This window comes from Gossypium hirsutum, chromosome A10 (assembly GCF_007990345.1).
Source record: "Gossypium hirsutum isolate 1008001.06 chromosome A10, Gossypium_hirsutum_v2.1, whole genome shotgun sequence".
In the NCBI taxonomy this organism is placed as follows: Eukaryota; Viridiplantae; Streptophyta; class Magnoliopsida; order Malvales; family Malvaceae; genus Gossypium; species Gossypium hirsutum.
The window spans coordinates 74955161-74973958 of record NC_053433.1 but is presented as its reverse complement, the minus strand read 5'-3'; the positions used below and the strand labels follow the sequence as shown (position 1 = coordinate 74973958).

Here is an 18798-nt window from a genome sequence, read left to right as displayed (position 1 = left end):
GAGAGTTTTTCATGAGAACAAGGTGATTATTCAGGGATTTTTCTGATAGTGAAATAAATACTCCCCATACTTAAGATGTACATTTCCCTCAATGTACAAAGATAGATGTTAGAGAATAAAAATAAGATAGGGAGAGAAATGAAACTTCCTGTATGATGAAATCCTCGAACTAGAGTTTTGGAGAGTGATTGGTTAGAGAGTGGAGGAGGATATTCCGGCGGTCGTAGAGGTTCATTAGGCCATAAGTCCTACGTTAAAAGAATATTATATCTAGTGGTAGCTATGGTCGTGGTCGAGTAGGACATGGCAGTCATGGAGAACCTTCCCCGATGGAGTTGTAGCTCCTATATGATGATGAGCTTAGAAGTTCTATATAACTGTGATAAAATCAAGAACTTTTTAGGAGATATTAGGAAGTATAAGGGTTCGAAAAGAAATAACCGAAATAAAGAATAAAAATAAAATTCTAAAATCTAATAAAAATAATAGAAATAGTTTCAATAATAAGTAAAAACAAAAAATAATAAATAAATATTCCTAAACATCTTCATCGCTGGATGGTTCGCGAGGCAGGACTGGCGATGAGATGGGAAAGTGCTGACAACTCTGTTGTAGAGTAGCATCAATGTTGTCAAATTGTTGAAAACACTGAAGCTCGAATCGGGTGAGGTGCTTAGAGATGTTAGCATATGAAGTTGCCACATGAATTGGCCGAGAGGGTAGTGGTGGCTGAGAATAGGGATCAGGGAGTGGAGAAGGGGAGATTTCGGCTAGGGATTTTGAAAGGAAAGAGAAAATGAATAGTGATTTGCTTATATAGGGGAGGGCCACATGGCCTAGGGCCACGCCCGTGTACTTAGGAATGTGAGCCCGTGTGTTTCAAATTTTGCAATTTTAGGTCGTGCTTGGCTACTATCCCATGCCCGTGTGTCTTGGGCATGTGTGGTACACAGCCATATCGTACGGCCGTGCCTAACTTTGTTCATTTCTCCCCCGCTCGTGTTAGGGTACCACGCTCGTGTATTGTTGTCCATGGCTTAATGGCATAGACGTGTCATACGCCCATGTCGAAGAAACAGAATCAAGCCTTGCCCCTGGCAAGCTCGTGGTTTTCCATTCCCACGCCCGTGTTAACCTGTCAAGTTCATCCACGACCATGTTGCACGGCCGTGGAGATTTATCGTATCCCGTGTTTTGGGGAAATCATGTACCCTATTTTTACATGGCCGTATCGTACGGCCGTGTTTCCCTCCATGTTGGTCACACGGCCTTAAGCACGACCGTGTTACCGGCTGTGTGGTGCTAGGAACCTGTGCTTCAAATACTCTGTTAGTGACCTAAATGTTTAAAACTTGAATTTAAAATAATTTAAAATGGTTAGTACTCGGGTTGCTTCTCGAGAAGCGCTTGTTTATAGTCTAAGCTCAACCGTTACCTTGTTAGTATACTCAGGGCAGTTTGTGGAGTCGTAGCTCCTCTCCATTGACTTTAAAATCCTCACCATTATAAAGTTTAAGACGTTTTCCGTTTACTTTGAAAGTACCATATGATGGGTGACTTACCTCTATCATGCCATATGGATGAACTGATTGAATTACGAAGGGTCCTGACCATTATGATTTTAGTTTTTCGGGAAACAATTTGAGTCTTGAGTTGTATAGTAAGATAAGATCTCCAACTTCAAATTGTTTCTGTTTCTTTAAACGAACATCATGGCGCCATTTTGTTGCTTCCTTGTATAGGTGTGAATTTTCGTATGCATTGGCTCGCCATTCATCTAGCTCGTTCAGCTGCATCAACCTATTTTTTCCTACAAGTTCGGGATCAAGGTTTAGAAATTTAATAGCCCAAAAAGCTTTATGCTCTAGTTCGAATGGGAGATGACAACTTTTTCCATAAGCAAGTCTGTAAGGTGATGTCCCTATAGGAGTCTTAAAAGTTGTTTTGTAAGCCCATAAGGCATCGTCTATTTTTGTTGCCCAGTCTTTTCTGTTTGATTCTACCGTTTTTTCAAGGATTCATTTGAGTTCGCGGTTTGCTACTTCAGCTTGTCCATTAGTTTGAGGATGGTATGGGGTGGCCGTTCTATAATGAACTTCGTATTTCTTAAGGGTTTTTTCAAATTGGGTATCGCAAAAATGAGTGCCCCTGTTGCTGATAATTGCTCTAGGTGTTTTGAATCTCGAAAAGAGTTTTTTAAGCAAACGTACTACCACTCTAGCATCATTAGTATGTAGAGCTTGAGCTTCTACCCATTTGGACATGTAGTCAACTGCTACTAAGATATATTTATTTCCAAATGAACTGGGGAATGGACCCATGAAATCGATACCCTACATGTCAAATATTTCACAAGAAAACATATAGTTTTGAGGCATTTCATCATGTTTAGATATGTTACCTGTCCGTTGGCATTTGTCACATAAAGTAACATACCTGATAGCATCTTTGAATAACGAAGGCCAATAAAAACCTAATTCAAGTAATTTGTGTACAGTCTTTGTTCCACTATAGTGTCCTCCAGTTGGCCCTAAGTGGCAGTGTTCTAATATTTTTGATATTTCTGGTCCTGTAACACATCTTCTGATGACTTGATCTGCACATCTGTGAAACAGAAATAGATCGTCCCAAAAGTAGTTTTTTACATCATTAAAGAATTGCTTTTTTTGCTGGTGTGTTAACCCTTTTGGGATAATGTTAGCAGCTAAAAAATTTGCGATGTCTGCAAACCAAGGTACCTCGGAGTTAGATATAGCGAAAAATTATTCTTCAGGGAATGAATCATTTATTTCCACGTCATCTAGTTCTCTGGTATTGGTTCTCTTGAGCCTGGACAAATGATCAGCAGCTAGATTTTCAGCTCCTTTCTTCTCCTGAATTTCCAAGTCAAATTCCTACAAAAGGAGAATCCATCGGATGAGTCGAGGTTTTGCATCGATTTTAGTTAAAAGATAGCGAAGGACGGAATGGTCAGTGTAAACAACAACTTTAGACAATATGAGATATGATCGAAATTTATCAAAAGAAAAAACCACAGCTAGCAACTCCTTTTTCGTAGTAGTATAGTTTTCTTGTGCAGCCGTTAAGGTTTTGCTGGCGTAATAGATAGGTTGAAAATGCTTGTCTCTTCGCTGTCCTAGTACTGCAGCCACTGCAAAATCACTCGCATCACACATTAGTTCAAATGGCAAGTTCCAATCAGGTGCAATTATAATTGGAGTATTAATTAATTTATCCTTTAAAGTATTAAATGCTTCTAAACATTCCTGATCGAAGTTAAAAGGTATATCTTTTTCTAGCAATTTAGTTAAAGGCTTAGCTATTTTACAAAAATCCTTAATGAATCTTCTATAAAAACCATCATGTAAAAAGCTTCTAATAGCCTTAACTGAACTAGGAGGTGGTAATTTCTCGATTGTTTCTACTTTAGATTTATCCACCTCAATCCCTTTACTAGAAATTTTATATCCTAGTACAATACCTCCTTGAACCATGAAGTGACATTTCTCCCAGTTAAGTACAAGGTTTGTTTCTTCACATCTTATTAAAACTCATTTTAAATTTTTAAGGTTGAGATGGAAAGAGTTACAGAATATCAAAAAATCATCCATGAAGACTTCTATGATATCTTCCACGAGTTTGTCAAATATAACTATCATACAGCGCTGAAAAGTAGCAGAGGTATTACATAATCCAAAAGGCATTCTACGATAAGTGAACATACTATATGGTCATGTGAATGTCGTCTTTTCTTGCTCTTCAGGAGCTATTGGGATTTGGAAGTAACCAGAGAGTCTATCTAAGAAGCAGTAATACATGTGTCCGGATAATCTTTCTAACATTTGGTCAATGAATGGCAAGGGGAAGTGATCTTTTCTTATGGCATCATTCAGTTTCCTGTAGTCTATGCAAACTCTCCATCCTGTAACCGTTCTTGCTGGGATTAGCTCATTCTTCTCTTGGTCACAACCGTTATGCCTCCTTTCTTGGGGACAATCTGCACTGGACTTACCCAAGAACTGTCAAAAATAGGATAAATAATTCCAGCATCTAGAAGTTTAATTACCTCAGCTTTTACAACTTCCTTAATGTGGGGTTCAGACGTCTTTGAGCTTGCACACATGGTTTGTATTCATCTTCCATTAAAATTTTGTGGGTGCAAAAAGAAGGACTGATTCCTTTAATGTCAAAAATTTTCCATGCTACGTCCTTCTTATGTTCTTTTAATACTTAGATTAATTCCTCTATCTCCTTGGGTTGCAAATTAGAAGCAATAATAACTGGTAATGTAGAATTATTTCCAAGGAATGCATATTCTAAATGGTTTGGTAATTGTTTAAGTTCCAGTTTGGGAAGCTCTTCAATCGAGGGTTTTTGCTTAAGTTCATCGTTGATCCTAATACCCTCATATTCTACTTGTCTTGGCGGATGGTTATTAAGTTCCTCACCTATCTCCTCGTCTTGAGCTGGACACGGTTCTGTCGTCTCCTCTTGTACAATTTCCTGGAAAGAGTCTTGAGTAATATGATCAATAGAGTCAATGAAATAACATGAATAATCTTGTTCCCTAGAGAATCTCATAGCATCATAAATTTTAAAGATCATTTCCTCGTCACCTACTCTAAGTACCAATTTACCGTCACTCACATCAATCACGGCTCTAGCAGTGGCTAGGAATGGGTGCCCTAAAATTAAGGGTACTTCCACATCTTCATCCATGTCAAGCACAACAAAATCAACAGGGAATATAAATTTATTTACTTTTGTGAGTACGTCTTCTATAATACCCCTGGGATATTTAACAGATCTATCGCTAATTGAATACTCATCCTAGTGGGTTTAGGTTCCCCAAGACCAAGTTGTTTGAACATTTTATAGGGCATCAAATTAATACTAGCACTTAAATCAGTTAGTGCTTTTTCAATATTCAGATTATCAATTAAGTAAGGGATAGTAAAACTTCCTAGATCTTTTAGTTTGGTTGGCAGCTTATTTTGGAGTATGGTGGAGCACTCCTCATTGAGTTCTACCGTAGATAAGTCCTCGAACTTCCTTTTATTTGTTAAAAGCTCCTTCAAAAATTTTGCATATGTAGGCATCTGTGAGATAGCTTCAACAAAAGGTAAGTTGATATGTAATTGCTTAAAAAGTTCAAGAAACTTATCGAATTGTGCATCAATGTGATCTTTTTTTTAATTTTGCTGGATATGGAACCGGTGGTGTATATTCCTCCGGCACTGGTTTGTCACTATTTTTGGGTTTTTCTTCCCTCCTTTCACTTTCCACGGCTTCTTGTGCTAACTTCTTTTCAGATTCCACTAACAATTTCCCACTCCTTAGTGTAACCACTTTGACATGCTCTCTTGATTTGGTATTACTAAATAATTTTTCTGGTGGTGTTTTCGAGATTAGTTTAGAAAGCTGGCTTATCTGAGTTTCTAGTCATTGGATCGATGCTTGTTGATTCTTAAGTGCTATCTCGGTATTTTGGAAACGGGTTTCTGACATTGATATAAATTTTGAGAGCATCTCCTCAAGGTTCGGTTTCTTCTCTTGTTGATAAGGTGGCTGTTGAAAACCTTGAGGATTTTGTGGCTTTTGATTTCCTTGACCACCCTAGGAGAAATTTGGGTGGTTCCTCCAACCTGCATTATAAGTATTACTGTATGGGTTATTTTGAGATCTAAAGTTATTATTACCCATATAGTTGACTTGTTCCTCTTCGGTTGTGGGATTGAAGGATTGATATTCTGTATACACACCTCCTCCGCTTGAGTCACACCTCATTATTAAATGTACCTGCGTAGAACTAAGAAAACTATCAATCTTTTTATTGAGAAGTTCTACCTGATTTGAGAGCATGGTGACTGAATCGATGTTATAAACGCCGACTATTTTTGTTGGCTTAGTCCTCATGACTTGCCACTGATAGTTATTCAGTGACATTTTTTTAATGAATTCATAAGCCTTTTTAGGTGTTTTGTTGTTGATGGTTCCGCCAATAGCTGCGTCAACCATTTGCCGAGTCGAAGGATTCAGACCATTGTGGAATGTTTTTACTTGAAGCCAAAACGGCAACCCATGGTGAGGGCACCTTCTAAGTAAGTCCTTGTATCTCTCCCATGCATCGTAAAGTGTTTCTAAATTGTTCCCCAGTAGTGATAGACCCTTGTGGTAACAAGTTTAACCACTTCTTGGCTTTGTTTCTCAATGAAAAGGGAAATAATCGAAGGCGAATGGCATCATCAGAAAAGCCATTGATTTTGAATGTATCGCAAAATTCAAGAAAATTTGCCAAGTGCGTGTTGGGATCCTCATCCTGCAAACCATCAAACTGAACAAACTGCTGTATCATCTGAATTGTGTTAGGTTTTAGTTCGAAATTATTTGCAGCAATAGCAGGTCTAACTATACTAAACTCAGTTCCTATTAAAAAAGGTTTAGCATAGTCATACATAGTACGTGGCGCAGGATTTTGATTAGTTGCAATTGTAGGAGGTAGCTGATTGCCTTGGTTTTCAGTCATCTTGTCGGTTGGGGTTTGAGTATCGTCTTCTCGATCGTTCTCCGTGTATTGTAAACTACGCCTTATTTCTCTTTGATTTTTGTGAATTGTACGATCGATTTCTTCGTCAAAAAGTAATGGTCCAGATGGGTTTCTTCTAGTCATAAACTATAAAAACCTTCCAAGGGAGAGAAAAAGTAAATTAATAAATAATAAAATAAAATAAAATTGCAAGAAAAATAAATGACTAAAGTAATAAAAATTTAGTGTTCCTAATATTTCAGTTCCCTGGAAACGGCGCCAAAAACTTGATCGTGTGATTCGTAACAAGTAATAAATATTTATAATGAAGATCAAACCTAGACTAACTATTATCACGACGAAAAGGCAAGCTCACCTATCGAACAATAGTATAGTAATGGCAAGACCGGAATATCGTACCCAAGGGAACAAAAAGTACTAGTAATAACTATCTTTTTATTATCTAGCCTAAGAATAAAATGGTTTGTTTTAATTAACTAATTATTTAAACTAAGAACGCACAGAGAAAAGAATTTGGGAATTGCTTTTGGGAAAATCGATTGACTTACGACAATACCTAAGGAAAAATCCACCTAGACTTTACTTGTTATTCTGGCTTCGAATCAAACGATTTATTCATTCAACTTGTTCCGTAGAGATCCCTAAGTTATGTAATTATCCCTATTCAAGACTAATAACGTCTAATACCTAGATTGAATAACTGAGACTTTTCTCTAATTGACACTCTAGGGTTGCATTCACTCGATCTCTAGATCCCCTTATTAGGTTTCACCCTAATCTGGCAAAATCTTGTCACCCTATTTCTAGGTGCCCAATCAACTCTGCTTAATTATGGAAAATGTACTCTTAGACAGGGTCTATTCCTCCTCCGAATAAAAGCATGCCTTGAATCAGTATCCTGGGATATCAAAACAAGAATTAAGAACACATAATTAAGAACAAGTTAAATATTTATCATACGATTCAGAAAATAATAACAAGATTCGTCTTAGGTTTCATTCCCTTTAAGTATTTAGGGGATTTAGTTCATAACTAAATAAGAAAACATCTTAGAAGAATAAAATACAAAACATAAAAAAAACCCAAAACTCCTGAAGGGGAATTGAGGAGAGATCTTCAGTCTTGATGATGAATCCGGCTTTTGAGATGGATCAATCGGCTTCCTTGGGTTAATTCCTTACCCCTCTTCTTCGACTCGCCTTTTCTCCTCCTCTAGTGCGTATTTATAGGCTTTGGAATGCCTAGAAACCCTCAAAAGTGGCTTTTTCGGAATTGGAATTAACTTGGGCTTAGTAGGGACACGCCCATGTGCCATGGCCATGTGACGTGATTGCCAGGCCATGTTCGATCCGTTAAATTGGACACAGCCTTGTGGGTCTATGGCTAGGCCGTGTGAATCGTGAAAGCCTTGGTCGACACCCCCGAAAGACACAGGCATGTGATCTGCCCGTGTGGCAAGGCTTAAGCCGTGTTATCTTCTCGATTTGGTCCATTTTATCCCTTTTTGGCTCGTTTTTGGATCCTTTTGACTTTTGGTGCTCTCTTGAGTACAAGACCTGAAATTAAAGTATTAGGAGCATCGAATTCACCAATTCTAATGAGAAATCATCTATAAAATGCATTAAACATGGGGTAAAAATATGTATAATTTACGGTTTATCAGTTAAAGGTGTGGATAAAGGCTGAAAAAAAAGAGGGTTAGAATCGAGATTAATTTAAATAATTGCCAAACTTAGAAGAATTGAACTAATTGCTGAATTACAAGAAAGTGCCAGAATTCGAACTATCTAAAGCAAATGATGCGAGCTTTTTCTCAATAATATAACTTTACTTAACCGAGCTCTTTATAACAATATGTAATTGGATGAATATGACTATACGTTTTTCTTTAAGAACAAGAACAAATGGAAAGTACATAATAAGAATTAATTCAGGGACTGAAATGAACGAACATAGCTAGGTAATTAATCAAATTAAATCTCAATAAAACGGGAGTCAATAAAAGGGTAGAAATTCTTAATGAATCAAAAAGGGTTAAGTTATGGGTTAATATTAAGGGGAAAATCAAGAAATAATAGTCAAGGCCCAAAGGGTTCACTATAGGTTAATTGTGTGGGTAGGCTTTTTGTAAGTTAAATGGGTTAAAACCTAAGTGCCTTTATCATTTTCATATATCAAATCAAGGGAGTGGTCTTGACATGCATAATCGAAGCAAGTTCTAGAATAACAAATCAATGTTGACACACTAATAACCAATAAAATCAATGAGAAAGAAAGATATATGCTATAAAAGGCTCAAAATCTCACGAAAATTATGGGTATTTGATGTCAATCCTATAAATTCAAAATTTAAAGGTAATACCTCAATTCAGAGAAATAACCTAGCAATTTTACTTCTCAAAAGTCAACTTATCATGCTTGATTCTCTAATGTCTTAAAGTTTAAACAATCAATGCACAATTACCTATGATTTAATTCAAAACATATCAATAAAAATCATAAGTAAATCAAGATTCATTCTAATAGTAATATGAGAAAATTATTTGAGAACAAGATAAAAATTTAAGGATTTTTATAATAATCACATAAATGAGCTCCCCACACTTAAGGAGTACATTGTCTTCAATGGACAAAGATAGATAATAGTAATATTAGCATAATATCATAAGAGAGGGAGAGAAATGAAATTGCACTGAATTTTTTTTGGATGTAATCCTTGAAAGAGTGGAAATGGGTTTAGAGGTATTGAAAGTGATGTGTATGTGACATGTAGATAGAGGTGAAGGTGGTGGTAGAGGTTGGGTTCCACAATCGCAGTGCCGAGCAAAGAGGTTATCATGGTGGTCGGTGTCATGGTGGCTATGGTCGTGAAGGAGTGTTTGTTTATTCCTGAGTAGTTCCTATTGACTGAACCTTTTGAAACTGTGATGCCATCAGTAATTTTTAAGGGATTTATATTTATAGGGTAGTTATAGTTAGTAATATTGAAATAACTAACAAAAAGAAAATTCAAATTATACTAACAAAAGTCTTGTAGGAAAATGATAAATAAAGTTAAAAAGAGATGCAAAAATAAAAATAAAGTAAAAAGAGAAACAAATTGAAAATTAAATGGACTTAAAAGTCCTCATCGACAGCTGGTTCCTAAGGTGGTAGTGCTAGAGGCTCACATACTGACAAATTTGTTGCAATGTCGCCTCGATGCTGTCGAATCACTGAGTGCAATATTGCTCAAAGCGATGAAGGTGGTCAAAAACTTCAGACAATGAAGCAGCCACATGACCTGGTCGGTGACTCGGGGGTGGTTGAAAAGGTGGGTCCTCCTGAAATGTAGGGATATCATCAGGAATATCCTTGTCGTCATCGTTATCGGCAGCTCGTGCAAGTCAGTACTGAGGAGGGTCGAACCCACGATGATGCTCAATCATTGGCATATGGAGCATACTTTGGATGCCCTATGGGGACATCTAGCCAATGAGAGTGAGCGATAAAGACTGCGCTACTGTATTCAAGAGCCCAAAGTATCGCGCTAAACGAGTCATATATGGGCCGATACAGATGACTCCTTTTTGGTGTCATTCTATCTGATGGCAAAAAGAAAGGGCGACAAAGTACGCGAGATCAAAGATATGCCTTTTCATCATGCTCCACAGAAAGTATGCGTCTTGAGTGTTGACGACGCTAGTGCTTTCTCGCCTCCTCGTTAATATGTGTGCTAAAAGGGCATGGAGATAGCGCAAAGCTGGAGCTAGAACTGATAACTTTGAACGACTAGGATCATAAATACCTGTAGCAGGTTGGAGGTCATTCCAACACATAGAAGGTGAATGATGGATATCACGGTAGAGGTGAGGGAAATTTTTGACCTCCATAAATTTAGTGGTATAGAGTCCCATTGCAGCTCCAAATTCTGGGACACTCAATTACCGTACCAGACCACCGAGGTGAAATTGTGCTGTTCTTGGATCGTCGTACTCCGCCATAACTGTTTGCATCTGAAATGTCAAGCATAGTTCTAAAGTGAGCTCTAGATAAGTTGTCTCGATAATGTTAAAGAATCGGTCCAGTGGATCGGTGGCTAGGAGGGCCCGTATCGAATCAGCTAGGTAGACCTGCTCTAGCACAGCCCAATCAATAGAACAGCCCATGCCAAGAGTTCGGGCACGTAGAATCTGAAATAATTCTTCTTGGTTTCTTGGTGGGAATTAGAGGAATGGGTATCGTATCTTGGTGGTAGGACCCGAGGAGGATGCTGCTCATTTTCGCTTCTTAAAGATGGGGACAGAAGTTTTCTTGCCTCTAGTATTTGTCATGATATCTGCAAATAAAAGGTTAGGTTATCAATAATAATCTCCACATCTGTAAGCAAAAGCTGAGTAGTCAAAAATAATAACTTGCGCGTAAGATAATATGGACAAAATCTCAAGCATGCTAAAACCAAGTGGTGATATTGTATATGAATCAAAGGGCCAAATGATTATTACTAAATAAAAGATGAAAGTAGTACTAAGGCTGAACAAAGCCAATGCTAGAAGACAAATCAAGTTATAGTAGATAATACCAGAAATGGTGATTAATATAAAAAATAACTAAGAATTGTCGTAAACTAATAACAAGCATAAGAGTATTATAAAGAGGAATAACTAAGTGAGCAGAGACTAAGATGCCAATGAAATATGGTAAAAATCTATTGATAATACTAATCATGTGGGCAAAGCAGGAAAGAATAGAGATCAATGAGGACACAAAAGATTAAGTAAGACTTTATCATTAGTAAAATTGGGAATCACTAAACAAAAATAAGGACTATAAGCATGCAAATCATTAGCAGGGGAAAAAATTAAACAAGATTAAACCCAAACATAGCATAAAGAAAGTAAAAGAAATGAAAGTAGTGGGGTGAAAGGAGGGGCAAACGACTGATGAACAACAGTGGTGCTTGACGGAGATTGGGGCGCGCGTGATGTAGGTTGGTCGGCCGAGGAGGAGTGCATGCGGTATGGGTTGGTCAGTCGAGGAAGAGTTCTGCGGAGGAGGAACTAAGGGAGGATGAAAGAAAAAGGAGGGGGGAAAAGGAAAAAGAAGGGGAAGAAAAAGAAAGAATAGAAAAGGGAAGAAGAAAGAAGGAAAAATGAAAAAAAAGGATGAGGGTAAGAGAAGGGTGGTTGGTGGAAAAAGATGATGAATAGTAAAGGGGAATAGGAAAAAATTAGGGTTAGGGGTTATTAAAAAGGGGCCACGGTAAGCCCCGTTTTGGGCCACACGACCGTGGCCCACACCTGTGTTGTAAGCTCTCAGCCCGTGTTTTTCGTGAAATCGTAGTCAGGTTTGCACACGGGCTTTTCGAAACACCCATGTGTCCAGGCCGGGTGGTACGCACGGCTATGTTGCACGGTCGTGTGCACGTTCGTTCACTTCTCCCACGCCCATGTTAGATACACCACGCCCATGTTCATGGCTTATGCTTATGGATTGATGTTTCAAGTCAATATCGCACACGGCCTACAGACACGCCCGTGTGTCCAGACCATGTGGCCCACATGGCTGCATCGCACAGCCATGTAGTGCTCTCTTCGTTTCTCCCACGCCCATAGGCAGGCTAACACGCCCGTGTTAATTAGTAAGGATTGCGCACGGTTTTCAGCATGGTCGTGGCATTAGCCTGTGTTCTATTCTGACTTCATTTATCGTTTTGATTTTTGGCAAGTTCTTACACGGCCTTCAGCACGCCTGTGGGACATGCCGTGTGGCTCCCACGACCACTTCACACGGCTGTGGGGATTTATTGTAGGCCATGTTTCTGCTAATATTTTTGGAAATTAAGGTGCAGTTTTACCACGGTCTAGGACACGCTCGTATTCCCTGGTCGTGTGGTACACACGGTCGTGGCTATTTGTCGCAACTTGTGTGTCATCCTGTTTTGGGGAAAATGCTCATCCTGTTTTAGCATAGCCATGGCCACGCCCGTGTTTCCTGCCCGTGGGGTTCCTACGACCTCAAGCACGACCGTGTGCCCGCCCGTGTGTGCCAAGAATATCTGCAATTAGATTATAAAACAAAATGAAAAACAAACTAAATTATTTAGTGGGGTTAGTGCCCCGGTTGCTTCCCAAGAAGCACTTATTTAGAGCCTAAGCTCGACTCTACTTTGTGGGTATGTTTAGGAGAGTCTGTGGAGCCGTAGCTCTTCTCTTTCGTCTTTAAAATTCTCACCGTTATAAAGTTTGAGATGATGTCCGTTTACCTTGAAAGTGCCTTGTGATGGATGACTTACTTCTACTGTGCCATATGGGAATACAGTTTGGACTACGAAAGGACCTGACCATCATGATTTAAGCTTCTCAGGGAACAATTTGAGTCTTTAGTTATATAACAGAACAAGATCTCCAACTTCAAATTGTTTGGGTTGCTTTAAATGAGCATCGTGGCTGAGCTTTGTTGCTTCCTTGTATAATCATGAGTTCTTGTTGGCATTAGCTCGCCATTCATCTAACTCGTTCAACTGCATCAGTCTCTTCTCACCTACGAGTTTGGGATCAAAGTTCAGAAATTTTATAGCCCAGAGTGCTTTATGTTCTAATTCAAACGGTAAATGAAAACTTTTCCCATAAACGAGTTTGTAAGGAGATATTCCTATGGAGTCTTAAATGCGTTTCTATAGGCCCATAAAACACCATCTAGTTTCTTTGCCCAATCCTTCCTATTTAACTCTACATTCTTTTCTAAAATCCGCTTAATCTCTCGGTTAGTGCGACTTGTCCACTAGTTTGAGGATGGTAAGGGGTAGCTGTTCTGTGGTAAAATCCATATTGCTTAAGGGTTTTATCAAGTTGGGCATTATAGAAATGGGTACCCCTATCACTAATAATTGCTCTAGGTGCTCCAAATCGAGAGAAAAGTTTCTTTAGGAACTTCACCACTACTTTAGCATCATTAGTAGGTAAGGCTTGAGCTTCCACCCATTTAGACATATAATCAATGGCTACTAATATGTATTTATTCCCAAACGAGCTAGGAAATGGACCCATGAAATCGATACCCCATACATCAAATATCTCACATGAATGCATGTATGTTTGCAGCATTTCATCGCGTTTAGAGATATTACCTGTGCGTTGGCGTTTATGACGAGTAGCAACATACTTGTTGGCGTATTTGAAAAGTGTGGGCTAGTAAAAACGTGATCCGAGTATTTTGTGTGCGATCCTAGTCCCACTGTAATGTCCTCCAGTCGGTCCTGAGTGGCAATGTTCCAAAATTTTAATTGCCTCTATCTTTGTAACACATCTTCTAATTACTTGATCTGCACATATACGAAAAAGAAAAGGTTCTTCCCAAAAATAGTTTTTCACATCAGTGAAGAATAGCTTCTTTTGCTGATGTGTTAACTTTTTCTGTATAACATTAGCGGCTAAGTAATTTGCAATATCAGCAAACCAAGGTTCCTCAGAGTCAGAGATAGCAAAAAGTTGTTCTTCAGGGAACGAGTCATTGATCTCTTGTTCGTTATGTTCATTGAGATGTGGGTTTTCTAATCTAGATAGATGACCTACTGCAAGGTTTTCTGCTTCTTTCTTATCTTGAATTTCCAAATCGAATTCCTGCAACAATAAAATCCATCTTATTAGTCAAGGTTTTGCATCTGTTTTAGTAAGAAGGTATCAAAGAGCTGAATGATCAGTGTAAACGACAACTTTAGATAATATTAAATATGGTCTAAATTTATCGAATACAAAAACCACAACTAACAATTCTTTCTCAGTCGTCGTGTAATTTTCTTGGGCGGTCGTCAAAGTTTTGCTAGCATAATATATAAGTTTAAAATGCTTGTCTTTTTACTGTCTAAGAACTACACCTATTGCAAAATCACTCGCATCACACATTAGTTCAAAAGATAAATTCCAATTAGGTGCAGCTACAATCGGAGCGTTAATTAATTTATCTTTAAGAGTATTGAACGTTTCTAAACAATCTTGACTGAAATTGAAAGGGACATCTTTTTCTAGCAAATTCGTTAGAGGCTTAGCTATTTTAGAAAAGTCTTCAATAAATCTTCTATAAAATCCTACATGTCCTAAAAAGCTTCGAATAGGCTTAACCAAAATAGAGAGAGGTAATTTCTCAATAGTTTCAACTTTTTCTTTATCAACCTCGATTCCCTTGCTAGAAATTTTGTGGCCTAACACAATCCCCTCACGAACCATGAACTGACATTTTTCCCAATTTAGTACAAGATTAGTTGCCTCACATCTCATTAGAACTCATTTTAAATTTTTAAGGCAAAGATGGAAAGAGTTATCGAATACCGACAAGTCATCCATAAATACCTCTATAATGTCTTCCACGAGTTCATCAAAAATGGCCAACATGCATCGCTAAAAAGTAGCAGGAGCATTACATAATCCAAAAGGGATTCGGCGATAAGCAAACATTTCGTATGGGCATGTAAATGTCATTTTCTCTTGGTCCTCAAGAGCTATTGGGATTTGGAAATAACCGAAGAGTCCATCTAGGAAGCAATGGTACATGTGCCCAGATAATTTTTTCAACATTTGATCAATGAATGGTAAGGGAAAGTTATATTTTCTTGTGGCACTGTTCAATTTCCAATAATCAATGCAAACTCTCAATCCCGTGACTGTTCGTGTTGGAATTAATTCGTTCTTCTCATTGGCTACAACAGTCATGCCTCCTTTCTTAGGAACAACTTGCATAGGACTTACCCAAGAACTGTCAGAAATAGGATAACTAATTCTTGCATCTAGGAATTTAATTACCTCGACTTTTATGACTTCTTTCATATTAGGATTTAATTGTCTTTGAGCTTGCACACAGGGTTTGTATTCATCTTCCATTAAAATTTTATGTGTGCAAAAAGAAGGGTTGATCCCTCTTATGTCAGAAATCTTCCAAGCTATGGCTCTTTTGTGCTCCTTCAATACTTGCAGTAATTCATCTTTTTCTAATGGCTGTAAAGCTGAAGCAATAATTACTGGTAATGTGGAATTACTTCCAAGAAATGCATATTCTAAGTGATTTGGTAGTTGTTTTAGTTCCAATTTAGGTGGTTCTTCAACAGAAGGTTTTAATTTCAATTCATTATTTACCTCAATACCCTCGTAGCTCTTCTGTCTCAATAACGGTTCATTGGAATTTAGTTCAGCTTTTATCTTATCTATCACAGAATCATCATCATATACCTCCTCTCCTTGGGCAAGACACATTTCCAACGTGTCCTCATGTATGATTTCTTGAAAGGAATCTTGAGTAGCATGATCAATAGAGTCAATAAACTAACATGAGTCATCCTGTTCCCTAGAAAATCTCATGGCATCATAAATTTTAAAAATAATCTCTTCGTTACCTACTCTAAGCACAAGTTTACCGTCGCCCACATCAATAACAGCTCTAGCAGTGGCTAAAAATGGACGACCTAAAATCAAAGACACCTCAACATCCTCATCCATGCCAAGCACAACAAAATCAACAGGGATTATAAATTTATCTACTTTAAGAAGCACATCCTGAATAATTCCCCTAGGATATTTAACAGATCTATCAGCTAGTTGAATACTCATCCTAGTGGGTTTTGGTTCCCCAAGACCAAGTTGCTTGAATATTTTATAATGCATTAAATTAATGCTAGCGCCTAAGTCAGCTACTGCCTTTTCAACATTTAAACTACCAATTAAATGGGGAATAGTAAAACTTCTTGGATCTTTTATTTTGGTTGGTAGTTTATTTTGGAGTATTGCTGAGCATTCCTCGTTTAGTTCTACCATAGAAAACTCTTCAAGTTTCCTCTTATTTGTTAGAAGCTCCTTAAAAAATTTTGCGTATGTAGGCATCTGCGAGATAGCTTCAACAAAAGGTAAGTTAATATGTAACAGCTTAAAGAGCTTAAGAAATTTACCGAATTGTGCATCCATACGATCTTTCTTCAACTTTACTGGATATGAGATTGGTGGTTTATATTCCCTTGGCACTAAATTTTCATTGTTTACGGGTTTTACCTCCTCTCCTTCGTTTTTGTTAGATTCTGGTGACAACTTTTTTTCAGATTCAGCTAACACCTTCTTACTCCTTAATGTAACTGCTTTCACATGCTCTTTTGGATTGGGTTCGGTATTGCTCGGTAGGCTCCCTAGTGGTCTCTCTAAAATCATCTTAGCCAGTTGCCTAATTTGATTCTTGAGCCCTTGAATTGATGCTTGTTTATTTTTAAGTGCAGTTTTAGTGTTCTGAAAATGATTTTCTGCTATTGAAATAAATTTTGTCATCATCTCCTCAAGGTTTGGCTTTTTCTATTGCTGGTAAGGTTGTTGTTGGAAGCCTGGAGGGGGTGGTGGCCTTTGACTCCCTTGGCCTCCCTATGAAAAATTTGGGTGATTCCTCTAACCTTCATTGTAAGTGTTACTATAAGGATTATTTTGAGGCTGAAGATTATTACCCATATAATTCATTTGCTCGTTCTCCATGTTGAGGCCGTAGGGTGAAATTCTGGATTGCTCATCCCACCTCCACTTGCTTCGTACTGCATTACTAGATGTACCTGCGTAGAACCAAGTAAACCATCAATATTTTTATTCAGTAGTTCTGCCTGATTTGACAACATAGTAACTGAGTCGACGTTAAAAACGCCAGCTGCCTTGGTTGGCTTTGTCCTCATCACTTGCCACTGGTAATTATTCAGTGACATCTCCTCCATAAACTCATAAGCATCTTCAGGAGTCTTATTATTAATGGTTCTGCCAGCAGCTGCATTAATCATTTGTCTAGTTGAGGGATTCAAACCGTTATGGAAAGTCTGAAGCTGTAGCCAAAGGGGTAACCCATGGTGAGGGGAGCTTCTCAATAAGTCCTTGTATCTCTCCCATGCATCATAAAGTGTTTCTAAATCCATCTGCACAAAAGAAGAGATATCATTCCTTAATTTAGCCATTTTAGCCGGCGAAAAATATTTAAGCAGAAATTTTTCGGTTATTTGTTCCCAAGTAGTGATTGACCCTCGTGGCAACGAGTTCAACCACTATTTAGCCTTATTTCTCAATGAAAAGGGAAATAACCGAAGGCGAATGGCATCGTTAGAAAAGCCATTGATCTTAAAAGTGTCGCAAAATTCCAAAAAAATTGATAAATGAGTGTTTGGATCCTCGTCCTGCAAACCATCAAACTGAACAAATTGTTGTATCATTTGAATCGTGTTAAGTTTCAGTTCAAAATTATTTACAGCAACAGTAGGTCTAACTATAATCGATTCAGTTCTTGTTAAACTAGGTTTAGCATAATCATACATAATACGCAGAGTAGGATTCTGTTCTACTGGATTTACCGCAATCGCAGGAGGTAGTGGATTATTCTGATTATCAGCCATCTCCTCGTTTGTAGTATGGATATCGTCCTCTTGACCTTCCTCTATGTATTGTAGGCTTCGTCTTATTTCTCTTTGGTTTCTGTGAGCTGTGCTTTCGATCTCACTGTCAAAAAGCAAAGGTCCTGATGGGTTCCTCCTAGTTATAAACTATTAAAAACTTGCCAAAAGAAAACAAAAGAAGAATTAGAAAAGAAAACATTAAACTAAAAATAAAAAGTAAATTGCAATAAAAGTAAAAAAAAAGGCTAAAGTAATAAAAATCAAATGTTCCTAATATCTTAGTCCCCGGCAACGGCGCCAAAAACTTGATGGTCGCGAAACTAATTAAAAATTCAACTAAGGTAAGCGCACCTATCGAACAGTAGTATAGTTATGGTGAGACTGAAAATATCGTATCCACTAGGACTAAAAGTACTAGTAATTATTATCTTTTTATTATCTAGCCTAGGAATTAAAGGGTGTTTTTAAACTAAAACTAATTATCTAATTAACTAAGCTACGACAGAGATGAAAGTTGGAAAATACTTTAGGAAAATCGATAGAGAAGACAATACCCAAGGAAGAATCCACCTAGACTTCACTTATTACCTTTGAATTAGATGATTTATTCACTTGACTTAATCCGTAGAAATCCCTTATTTATGTTAATACCCCTTTCGAGACTAAAAACAACTGACTCTAGGTTGATTAATTGAAATCTCTTTCTAATTAAAACCCCTATTGTCGCATTAACTCAATCTATGGATTCCTTTATTAGATTTGACTCTAATTCGGCAGATTTATGTCATCCCATATCTAGGATTGCATGCAACTCCACTTGATTATGAATGATCTATTCCTATTTAGGGACTTTTCCTCCACTATATAAGCACATCAA

The 18798-nt window shown here is 37.8% G+C and overlaps 1 non-coding gene across 1 annotated transcript; it reads left to right on the top strand.

The window, feature by feature from the left end:
* The first annotated feature begins 17376 nt into the window (after nucleotides 1-17376).
* Nucleotides 17377-17483, top strand: LOC121208902 (small nucleolar RNA R71). Its single transcript, XR_005904024.1, has one exon. It is a non-coding gene; the product is annotated as a small nucleolar RNA R71 (small nucleolar RNA).
* Nucleotides 17484-18798: the final 1315 nt, after the last annotated feature.